Here is a 10,335-nt window from a genome sequence, read left to right on the forward strand (position 1 = left end):
CTGTGAAGGCAACTAAGAACAGTTGCACTGGAACAAGTTGCCCAAAGAGGTTGTAGAGTCTCCTCCATCCTCAAAAGCCATCTGAGCACAGTCCTGGGCAAGGTGCTCAAAGTGACCCTGCTTGAGCAGAGAGGATGGACTCTGCAAGAAAAGACCTGAAGTTATGCTTACTCTGACTTTGGCATCGCAAGAGCACATGGGATAGATGGAGGCTTGAGGCCCTCCACACTTAGGTAAGCATGGTCTGCAATGTTGGTAAGCATGGGGCTGGACTAGTTAATCTCCAGAGGTCCCTTCCAACCTCAACTATTCGGTGACTCTGTGATTTTAAGCAGTTTCCACACAGCCCACTGCATGGCCCACATCCTTGCATCACAGTGAAATCCTCCCTGGTACTTCTTGGATGCACTAATACATAGTGAGCCATCCTGGCACTTATCTCTATGGTTTAATCACTCACCATCATCACCAGCACAACCTAAGACTGGGAAAAAGTCCATGAACTGGCCATACAGACTAGCTGAAACTAGCTTAGTAAGTACGAGAAAGTGATGTGTTAATCTCACAAGTCTCTCTTTAGTAGTTCTAGCACTTTTTATAGCCGATGAGCACTGCCATCTACCCCATCACAACACTTCTGGAATCATGTGGTCAGAGTTTTATAGTGTTATTGCTTGAAATAAAAATGTCACATAAACAGCTGTTTAGTTAAGATGGGAATTATCCGCTAGTGAGACAARTTAAGGATTATAAACTATGGGAGAAAACACATTCATTGTTAAACAGTATTTAGTTTTTGAAGGGCTAAGTTAATGAAAGATTTCTGATAGTGAACCACCAAACAGATTCACTTCCATTCAGTTGATAATGTGCATCAGTGTCACTTGGTTAGGAGGATTAAGATGAAATACTTAATAAGTGAATGTCCACTGACTACACCCACAGTGCTGGGCAGGATGGTTCTCAGGTTAAAACAGTTACAATGCTTGTTCTGCAGAAGTATCCTTGCTGCTTGCTCTGGGACCTCCCTCAGTTCACCCTTAAAGCAGCTATGCAGACCACTCTTACCTGTAGTGTGAAGGACCTCAAGCCTCCATCTCTCCTGTGTGCTCCTGAGGTGCCAAAACTAGGGCAAGTACAACTTCAGGTCCTTTTCTTGCACAGAGTCCATCCTCTCTGCTCCCTGAGGKCTCCTTCACAGCAGCATGCCTCTCTCACTCACAGCAGCACAGGCAACCAGCTCTGCATTTCCACCACAGTGTGAAGTCAGAGCTTTTCAGGAAGTGCTGTCTGGTACAAGGTAGAAGTAGCTATTCCCATCAAGTCTCCTTCATATTGTCATATTGCAGTTAGTCAAACTAACAAAGCAGGTGATTTTGCTTCCTACCAAACCTACATGAGACATGGATGGACTTGCAGGCCTTGCCCTGGAAGGTATGTCTTGTATGAAGGGAGTGAGAAGGAGGCAGGCCAACAGACCAGATGGAGGCTGAAGCAAGGTATGGGGTGGGCTTTCTCCAGGCAAGGGAATTTAATGCTGCCTGCCAGCATGCTTATATCAGGGAACCGATTCCGAAGCAGAGTGTCTCTCTTCTTTAATGAGACCTACTCGAAGAAGTTTTGAAGATAAATTAGAAACATGATCCTGCACTATGAAGGCCTGATGTAAACCTTCAGTGTGGGCTGATTTTGTTGAACCTACAGTGAAAGAAGAAAAAAAAAGGCTTGATATTTAACATCTACTAAAAAATAAATCTTTGACAAGTAATTTGAGCTAGCGTAACTTTACTCAGCAGGAAATCAGGAAAAGTCATTATTTGCCAAAACAAATCTTTTAAAATCTGATAATGTTTAGGAAATAAACAGTTCAATCAACAGATTCAAAAAAGTTTGGGTCATTTCCTTTCCTGAGATGATGTTGGGCAGTATGGAGAGCAGAGCCACACAGGGTGCTGCAGCTGGGAAAAGATGGCCCCTRGGACCTCAGCAGGCTCTGATCCCTCTTGGAGAAATAAGCTTCACGGACAGCATGAATGGGTATGTGCYGGGCAAGTGCAGTGCATGCCTTCTCCACCCACACAAAGATGTTTGGCATCTACCTCCTTGAACTGAAGGCTTTGAGTTCACCTCTGCATTTTTACATAAGATGAGATATTTATCCTGTTGTGAAGTTCATTCTGTAATCCATTATTTCTAATGAGTTAACTCAATTGTAAATGATATGATATAAATGATGATTGCAGTTAATTGAAGGCAGTATCCCTTACTACTGTATGAATCAGCAGTCGAGGAATCAGAAAGGATTCTGGTTCTGATTAAGCTCTGATTTTGGCCAAAGGCTTTCAGTATTTTTTTTTTTATTTGAATTCTATCCAGCACCTGTTAGATAACAGAAGAGAATAAAACCACATTCTAAAACTCTTTAATCAGTGAATAAAATAGTAAAAAATACATGAAGCCCTCAAATCGTTCTCCAATCAGATTATCTGTTACTAGCAAATCAGAACTATTTGCTCTTGCCTCAGGCTTAGGAAGAGGAGGAAACCTTCTAGACTTGTCTTTTCCTGGGCATAGCTGTGATCAAAGAAAGAAGATATCAGTCAGTTTTCCTGAGTCCTTACGGAAGARTAAAGAGGTCTGATTTCCAAAATTTGACATGTGGGACTTACCTCATTTGTCAGGCAAGCGTATCAGCCAGATCAGAATTTAAGACTGCTGATTTTCAGGAAAGGCAATGGCATGAACTTGGGAGCAGAGCAGAGGGCCAGTGTTCAGTTCTCCTGTGCTGTTAAACATTCTTATTTTTGTCACATTCTCATTTTGCCTAGAGTATTGGGAAAAAAAAGACACACTTTTCAAAACGCTGGATTTAATAGCATCTATATTTCTAACTTTTATTGGGCAAATCCTGGCCTCCATGGTTATAGAAGTTGGAAGGATAGAAGCTGGAAAGTTACTGGAATTTGAGATGCAAAGGGTCCCCATCCTCTTTTTTTTATTAAGTAAAGGTGAGRGTGTAGATATCAGGAAGATAATTTCTCTATTACATTGTAGCAAGTGMTTCCTAAAACAAAATGTGATTCTTAAAATAAAATGTACTTTTCATACATAGGAAAACTTAAAAGGTAGCTTTCAGATTATGTTTTTCTAAGTAGAATTGCATTTATGACTTTAAAATCCTTATATATAGGTGTTAAGATTTATCAGATGACAAAGAATACTGTCCCTACCACACTATGTTGTGTATGTGAAGGAGAAATTTCAAAGCCGGCACAATTTAAAATTCTATCCTGAAGACATTAAACATGGCAGTTTGGCATGCAGTTTCACAAGAACTAATTGTATCTCACAGCCAGAAGAGAAGGAAATAGATACCAAAAGATTCATGACAATAAAGCAGAATGCAGAGACATTTATTACTCCACCGGGTCTAGTGAAAGTCTATAGTGTATATCTCTGAATAATTGTTCTCAAGACCTTTTGTTATTTTGTTTTATAAATCCTGTGTGCTGATCACATGCTTTGGAGAGAGGAGCCTGCAAGCAGATAGATAATCACAAGACGAATCCAGCTTTAACTTCATGTAAGTCATGCTCCATGCTAATTACAATAGCAGCAATCTATTTTCATGACAGCCTGTTTTTGTAAATCCAAAGAGATAAACTTTCTCAGCTATTTATAAATCACATGCTTACATTGTGATCTCCTGCCATTAGCTCTGTTTCCTACCGAACTTTGCTGTGTTCTGTTTAACAAATCCTGTTTGTTACTGTAGTGCCAAAGGTGAGAAAAATATTCTGGAACCTCCTCCAGTGAAGATGCAATAGCTCCTTGTAGCTGGGACAATGGTGTTCTGCCACCACTGGGGTAGAGAAAAGCCAAACACCTTAGTCTGAGCATGACTAGGAGCCAGGACTCATAAATACTGTTTCAGATCTGACCCTAACTTGCTGTGTGGTCTCRAAAGAGATACTTGCCTTGATTAAATGAAAGTAACATTACCTCTCCATTCTTCRGGAGTTTGATGATCATCTACTAAATAATGCATATGATTAAGACAATTGTAATTAGTGTTTTCCCTTTTTCACTATTCTATTTTTGATACTCACTGTACAATTATTACAATTATTACCAAGAAGCAAAATGGGTTTATAGCTTTTATACCTACTATAGTTTTATAGCTACAGTAAAAGGGAAGAAAYACATTTTCTCTTCATATCATTGCTATTTAAAGAGCTCAATAATTTGATTCACTCCTTTCTAGGTGGAGTGTACACGTTTAGCATAAGTGAATAATTTACAATTAATCATTTCTATGTTGAATAACACWTTAATTCCCACAAACTGTGTGCGTGAGCAGATCACAGGTTTCTTGATTTGGCTTTTGGAAGGTTTTTGCTGAGTGATTTACACATTTCTTGGGCTGTTTGTCATTTCTGGGCAGTACRTTTCAAATTGTTTAAACAGAAACTTCAAGCTCTTGACGTGTTCACAAGAATGTAAGACTAACCGTACTGGGTCAGGTCCATTTAGCTCAGTACCCATTCTTTGACAATAGCCAAAGCATAATCCCCTTGATTTTCTCATAGCTTCCAACAGTTTGTAGCTCGGGTATACTTCTACCTGGATGATTGCTACTTTAGGAACATCTTGAATCTGAAACCTCATAATATTGCATATAATTTCCTGATTTTCTGGAATTCATAAGTGAATCACAAAAAGAAAGCCAACAAGCTCAATGCAATTTGCTTTAAAATTCAGAAGGGTTATCCACAAAACTTATTTATCATTTTTATCCAGACCATCACACAYAAAATTATATACCAAAGCATGAGCAATATCAATGCCATATTAAGTCACAAGGACAGCATTTAGCCAGCAGCTAGTAAGTATAGATTGTTAGAACAACCCTTTTCCTTGTTAACTACCTGTAAAGTATAACTCATCCTCCTCCAGCCATACTCTCTCTCTCGTGTGCACACACATACACTCACAATTCTAACCTTTTTAATTTGTCTCACTCACACTAATGGAAAAAGATGCTGAAGCACAAGAATCTAGGTGAAAACAGAGAAAAGCCCTGTAGAAATATATGTTATTGYATCATAATTGAAATACTGCATCTAAATCAGAAACAAATTCTGTATCTTCAATAGCATGAGCAGTGAGGCTGCAAAAACATGAATCAAATGCTATTCATAAGGTAGCATCTCAGACTACACAATTATACTGCTTTAAAAGCAGGAGRAAGGTTGTAGCTGGGTCAGTACATAAACAGCAAAGAAAGTTTTGGTCTATTTTATAAGTGCTCCTGTGTTTCAGTAACGTACAAATGGGCTTTGCAATTTGGTAGCTATGAGTCTAGGGCTGAGGACTGTCTTCTTCCATAGCCATGAATTGCTGGGTTGGGTTGTACTCTAGACATTACCTGGAAATCTCCATTTGTACTTTACATTATTCTCAAATTGCTCAGCGTTCCTTGTGCACCAGGAAGCCTTCTCAAAATCTTCCATCGTATATTTCTATCATAAACAACCCACATATATCATTTCTCCAGATGGTATGCAAAACAAAAAAATCTTTACTTCCCTATGAAATACCTTTGCAGGTACAAAAAGACATATAGGGCTGCTCCTCTTTGTACTTCCCTGAAATCCCTTGCTTCWTTTTCAACTTTGACAGTCTGAAAAGAAGATCTTGCAAATGCCAGTATTAATCATAAAATCCGAGGCTACTTCCCTGAATATCATCCATCTTCTTTAGTGTAGAAAGAGTGGGTAAAATGATTGTGAGTATAGGGACTAGGGTCAGAAATTAAGGTACTCACATTTCTCTCTTTCTGAGTGTCAATCTCATCAATAYGTGTATTGATAAAGGTGGAACAAATTTAAATCCAGTTAGAGGAGGTAGGAAAACTCATCCCCTTAAATCTGATGCATAATACAGTGCATGTACTGTTTTTCAGTAAGTACGGCCTGCTCCCCACTGGTGCCTCTTTTGCACCAGTGCAAAAGTGGAAATGACTTTGTTTATCAAAGACTTTGCAAAGATGTGCAAGGGAAGGGGAATTTTCTGGAGATCTTCTCCATTTATATAGTCATACAAGGACTTTTGTTTGGGTCTCCCTTCCAAATGCTTCCAAATGCTTCCAGAAATGCATACTGAAGTACAGAGAGTTCTGCTAGTGCTAAAGCACAGATGTGGTACGCAGGAGACCTGAGTTCCAGCACTCGATCTGCCCTTGGCCTGATGAGTTTCTCTGAATATGTCATTGAAATTCTCATTGCCTTAGTTTTCACATTCTGTCATAAAAATGATAATAGACTTATTGCAAAGCTCCTTATATCCACTCGTACTAAGAAAAGCAGCACATCAAAACACTAGATATTCATGTCTGGTTTGATTAACTAAATTTGGCAAGAAAGGCTGAAATGATGTAGTTTTAAACCACAATGGGATTAACTGATGGCTTGCTCAAGCACGCAATAGAGATACAAACAGAGAAACAAACAAATACCATGCACAAACTGAGAAAATTCTGTATAACTTCAATAATATTTTCTGTAGCTATCAAAGTTTTTTTCTGTGGTTTTCCACTGACCTTGACATAACCGATGTTATCAAAATATTCTGATTGGCACACTTAATAAATCATGAACTATGAAGCATAAACTATATTTCAAGGACTATCCATCTGTTAGTATTTCCAATTATGAGACCAAAGCATGCCAGAAAGAAATGGAAAATCATTGTAATCAGATCCTTTAAAATTCTATTAGACTTTTTAATGAACAGTTAAATGTGATATGAAATTACCTTAAATCTGAAAAGTGTTGAGAGGCAAATGGAAAGCTCAGGATTGCTTTAGCTCAACTAAGAACTGATTAAGTGCTTTAAAGATTTTTCCCCTGTATTGAAATATTGTGATTATGAACATACTATTACAGAAACTAACTTAATGATTTTGAATCATAATACTGAAAATTTCATTGAAAATATTTCAGTCATTTATATGTACTTAGAAATATATTTAAAAGGATCAAGCACTTAGTCAAAGTAGACCTATGCACAATACAATTTCCCCCCAAATGGTCAAACTCATGCTATAAGCCTATCTTAGACTCATCCTACATATTGTAAAAGTTCTTACAAGTTTTAGCTCTATCCAGAATGCCCCGTAACAAGACTATAGTGCTGTGCTAGTCTCCTATGTGGCTACATGGGATGAGCATGGCACATTTACACAGAGAGGGACAGATAGCAGACTGAGAAGCTTGGTTTGATTTCAATATTTTTTTTCTGTTCCCTCATCAAGGAACATATGAGCCAGTGCTTCTCATTAATCAGAAAAGTAGGAGACTGTCTCTGTAATTGTAGAGACAATATGTGTATGTAACCTCCTCTTCACTTCCCCACCCCCAATTTAAAGAGCTATAGTATTTCTGAGAGGTCTGAATACAAGATCTCATATTTCAAATGTATATTCTTGTTTTTCTCTACTAGTCTGTCTTTATGATGCCTACAAACCTTGAACTTCATTTAGCCTTCCAGCATGAAGTGGGTGGGCATGAGCGTATGCTGGCATGAGACTGTCAAAGATTTAGTTTCATTTGACAAAGTTTTATTTTCCAAAAGAGAGGAGAGTGTACTGCATACTGCTGGACTATCTGGATGCTGTACTGAAAAATGAAATACTTTGAAACAGAAACATCAGAAGACTTTGAAACAAAAACAGCTTCTCCTAATTTTGCATCCAGGGTATGTACTGACTTTGCAGAATGACTGCAATTAATCCTAAATGATGTATGAAATGAGTAATCCCTGCCTAGAGACTACAATTGGTGCATGTAATCACTGGCTGGTTGTGAAATGTGCTGTACTGCTACGCTTAGACATGTCCAGAAGAAAGTCCACAGCAGTCGTAACATTTCCAGCCWTTTTTATTCTCCCTTTTCTGCCTCTACTGCTACCTCATTCTATGCTTCTCTCCATGCTACAAGACTAGCCATTTCCTTACTTTCTACAAAAAACATCCATGATGAAGGTTTACCACAACTCACAGTGGTTTCCAATGGGCTGGCTATGTATCTGTTCCGAAAATACACTGAAAATATAGACAGGAATAGTCTTCTATCATTCAAAGAAATATTTTAATATAAGTGTCTAGCCAGAAGTATTTTAACATAAGTGTCTAGATTGCATTAGTTTTTTCTTCTGTCTCTGAATGCTTAAGAATTATATTCCCTATGTAACACCAACTACAGCAACAGTTCTGCAAAGAATTCTATATATTCTTAATATTACACAGATCAACTCCTGTTAACTTCAGTGGGATTATTTTGAAGGAATAGGATTTCAAGTGTATGCTTCAAGATACATGAAAGGAAACATGGATGGCTATATAAAACCATTCTCATATTGAACATCTTAATGCTCCAGTTGACTGATGCAATGGATATGAATGACACAAAATGAATTTGAGGTTATCCATCCAATTTAAGGAAAAAGAAGGAACATATTAAAAAAACAACTTTTTTTCCCACTTAGATCAGAAAATGAACATTATTGTAGCTTTTTCTCTAATTTTTTAACATAGAATCAAACATCAACATTCACAAATAAAAAATTATATTAGCTACACAGCTCACAGCCAACCTGATGGGGAAGATGTGCAGTAAAATATGGAACTGTACTTCCCACACACCAGATTAGAAAAATTTGGACTCATTTACTTCATTTACTTTATGGACTTCCTGTATTTGAAATCAGAGATTTCAAAAAAAAAAAAAAAAAAAAAAAAATTTTTGTCCAATTCTCCTAGGCACTCGTATGTAATCACAGATATTGAGAAAGCCTGGAGCAGACCCTGTAAGGTGCTGAGTGTTGCTTTTGAATGCTAAGATCAGTCAAAACAGCTTTGATTAAATCTAACTTTGTCAAAATGTGTTTTGTAGAAATCAAAACTTTTTGCAGAGACATTTTGTGGTTGAAGAGATCCTCTGTCAGGAATGCTGTTGGTTGTCAACCAGGAGATAAAGAGAAGCACACACAGCTGCCACATGCATCCTGCATAACTGGAGAGCTATGCAAAGTTGTAGTCAGTGCAGTGTACTCAGAAAAAAAAAAAAAAAGAAAAGAAAAGAAAGCCTTCCATTTCCTGAATGAGATGAGGGAAGCTGAAAAGCTGTCCCTTAAATGAAGCAGAGCAGGCATTTGAATCTGTGTGCCCCCTGTCCTAAGCTGGTGACCTATTATCTCCAACTAGAGCATAAACATACACAAGTTTGTTTTTGTAAAAAAGTTCGAAAGTATTCCATTGGGAAAAAAAAATCAGAATCAAAGCACCCTAAGTGTAATAAAAGCGAATTGTTCAACCATGCCAATGAAATGCCCTCCTATATCACTAATTAACTTCAGTAATGTTCAAAAATTGGTGGTGTGGCTTGTACCTACATGTAGTCATTAGAATTTGAGGTGCTTTGCTGATAAAGACATAGTTTGTAGAGGAGCGTAAAGGCATGTGTTGATAGACCATATGGTTTTCTACTGGAGCTCAAGATCCCTGAATGGATTCTTAAAATAACAACTTGACAGTGTAATAACTGTTAACCAAGACTGCAGCAAGGGAGCGTGCTTAATGAAAATGTGAATATATCCACAGAGATTTCTCTTTAATCCGGCCTTGAAAATGAATTTTTAAATGAGCTTCCAAGTCATTGATAATGTTCTTAAATTTCACTCCAGTGACTCTTTATTTCTTAAAAAAAATGGCTTCAGTTCCAGGCATATGGAAAATACTTGCTGGTGCTCAATGGTTATAGAAGATATTGGTAACAGTATACATAAAACAATCCTTAAATGATTCTTATTAAAAAAAAGAAAAAAGATGAAGAATAACAGAAATAAAAGCAGAAACCCAACCAAGTGCACAACTAACTGCCAAGTACACTGACTCCCCAAATAGCAGGGTTTGACTTTATATCAGCAATAGGAAGAACCTTGCTTAGAGACGGACATAACTAGAAATGCAAGACTATGGTATGTGTTGGATGCAGGACATAATGAATGATAAACTGTTTGCTGAGCATTAGGGCATAAGGAAGGACCGTAATCAAAGCAGCCCTGCGGTGCCACAGCATAGGCAGGAGCTGATTTTGTGGTTACAGAGAGGTACTACCTCTCACAGGTGCACGGAAATGAGCCCCTAAAGCTGCACTCACACATGCTCAGCATTAAAAGCCAAATACCTGCAGCAYAGCTGTTCTGATCATGGGCCTTGCTAAGGTAACGAACAGCCCCGTCAGTCACCGAGAAACACAATCAAGGGAAAAAAAA

The 10,335-nt window shown here is 37.9% G+C and overlaps 1 long non-coding RNA gene across 5 annotated transcripts in view; it reads right to left on the reverse strand.

Moving 5' to 3' along the window:
* The window catches only part of LOC146591690 (uncharacterized), a 73,292-nt gene that overhangs the window by 13,764 nt on the left and 49,193 nt on the right, over positions 1 to 10,335 (reverse strand). For all 5 annotated transcript variants that reach the window (XR_014896753.1, XR_014896755.1, XR_014896754.1 and 2 more), the window contains exons 2-3: positions 2,670 to 2,824; positions 1,069 to 1,698 (exon numbers count right to left, since the gene is read on the reverse strand). This is a non-coding gene — a long non-coding RNA (uncharacterized LOC146591690). The remainder of the gene's footprint in view (positions 1 to 1,068; positions 1,699 to 2,669; positions 2,825 to 10,335) is intronic.

This window comes from Rhea americana, unplaced genomic scaffold (assembly GCF_003343005.1).
Source record: "Rhea americana isolate MKP2758 unplaced genomic scaffold, rheAme1 scaffold_363, whole genome shotgun sequence".
Classification (NCBI taxonomy): Eukaryota; Metazoa; Chordata; class Aves; order Rheiformes; family Rheidae; genus Rhea; species Rhea americana.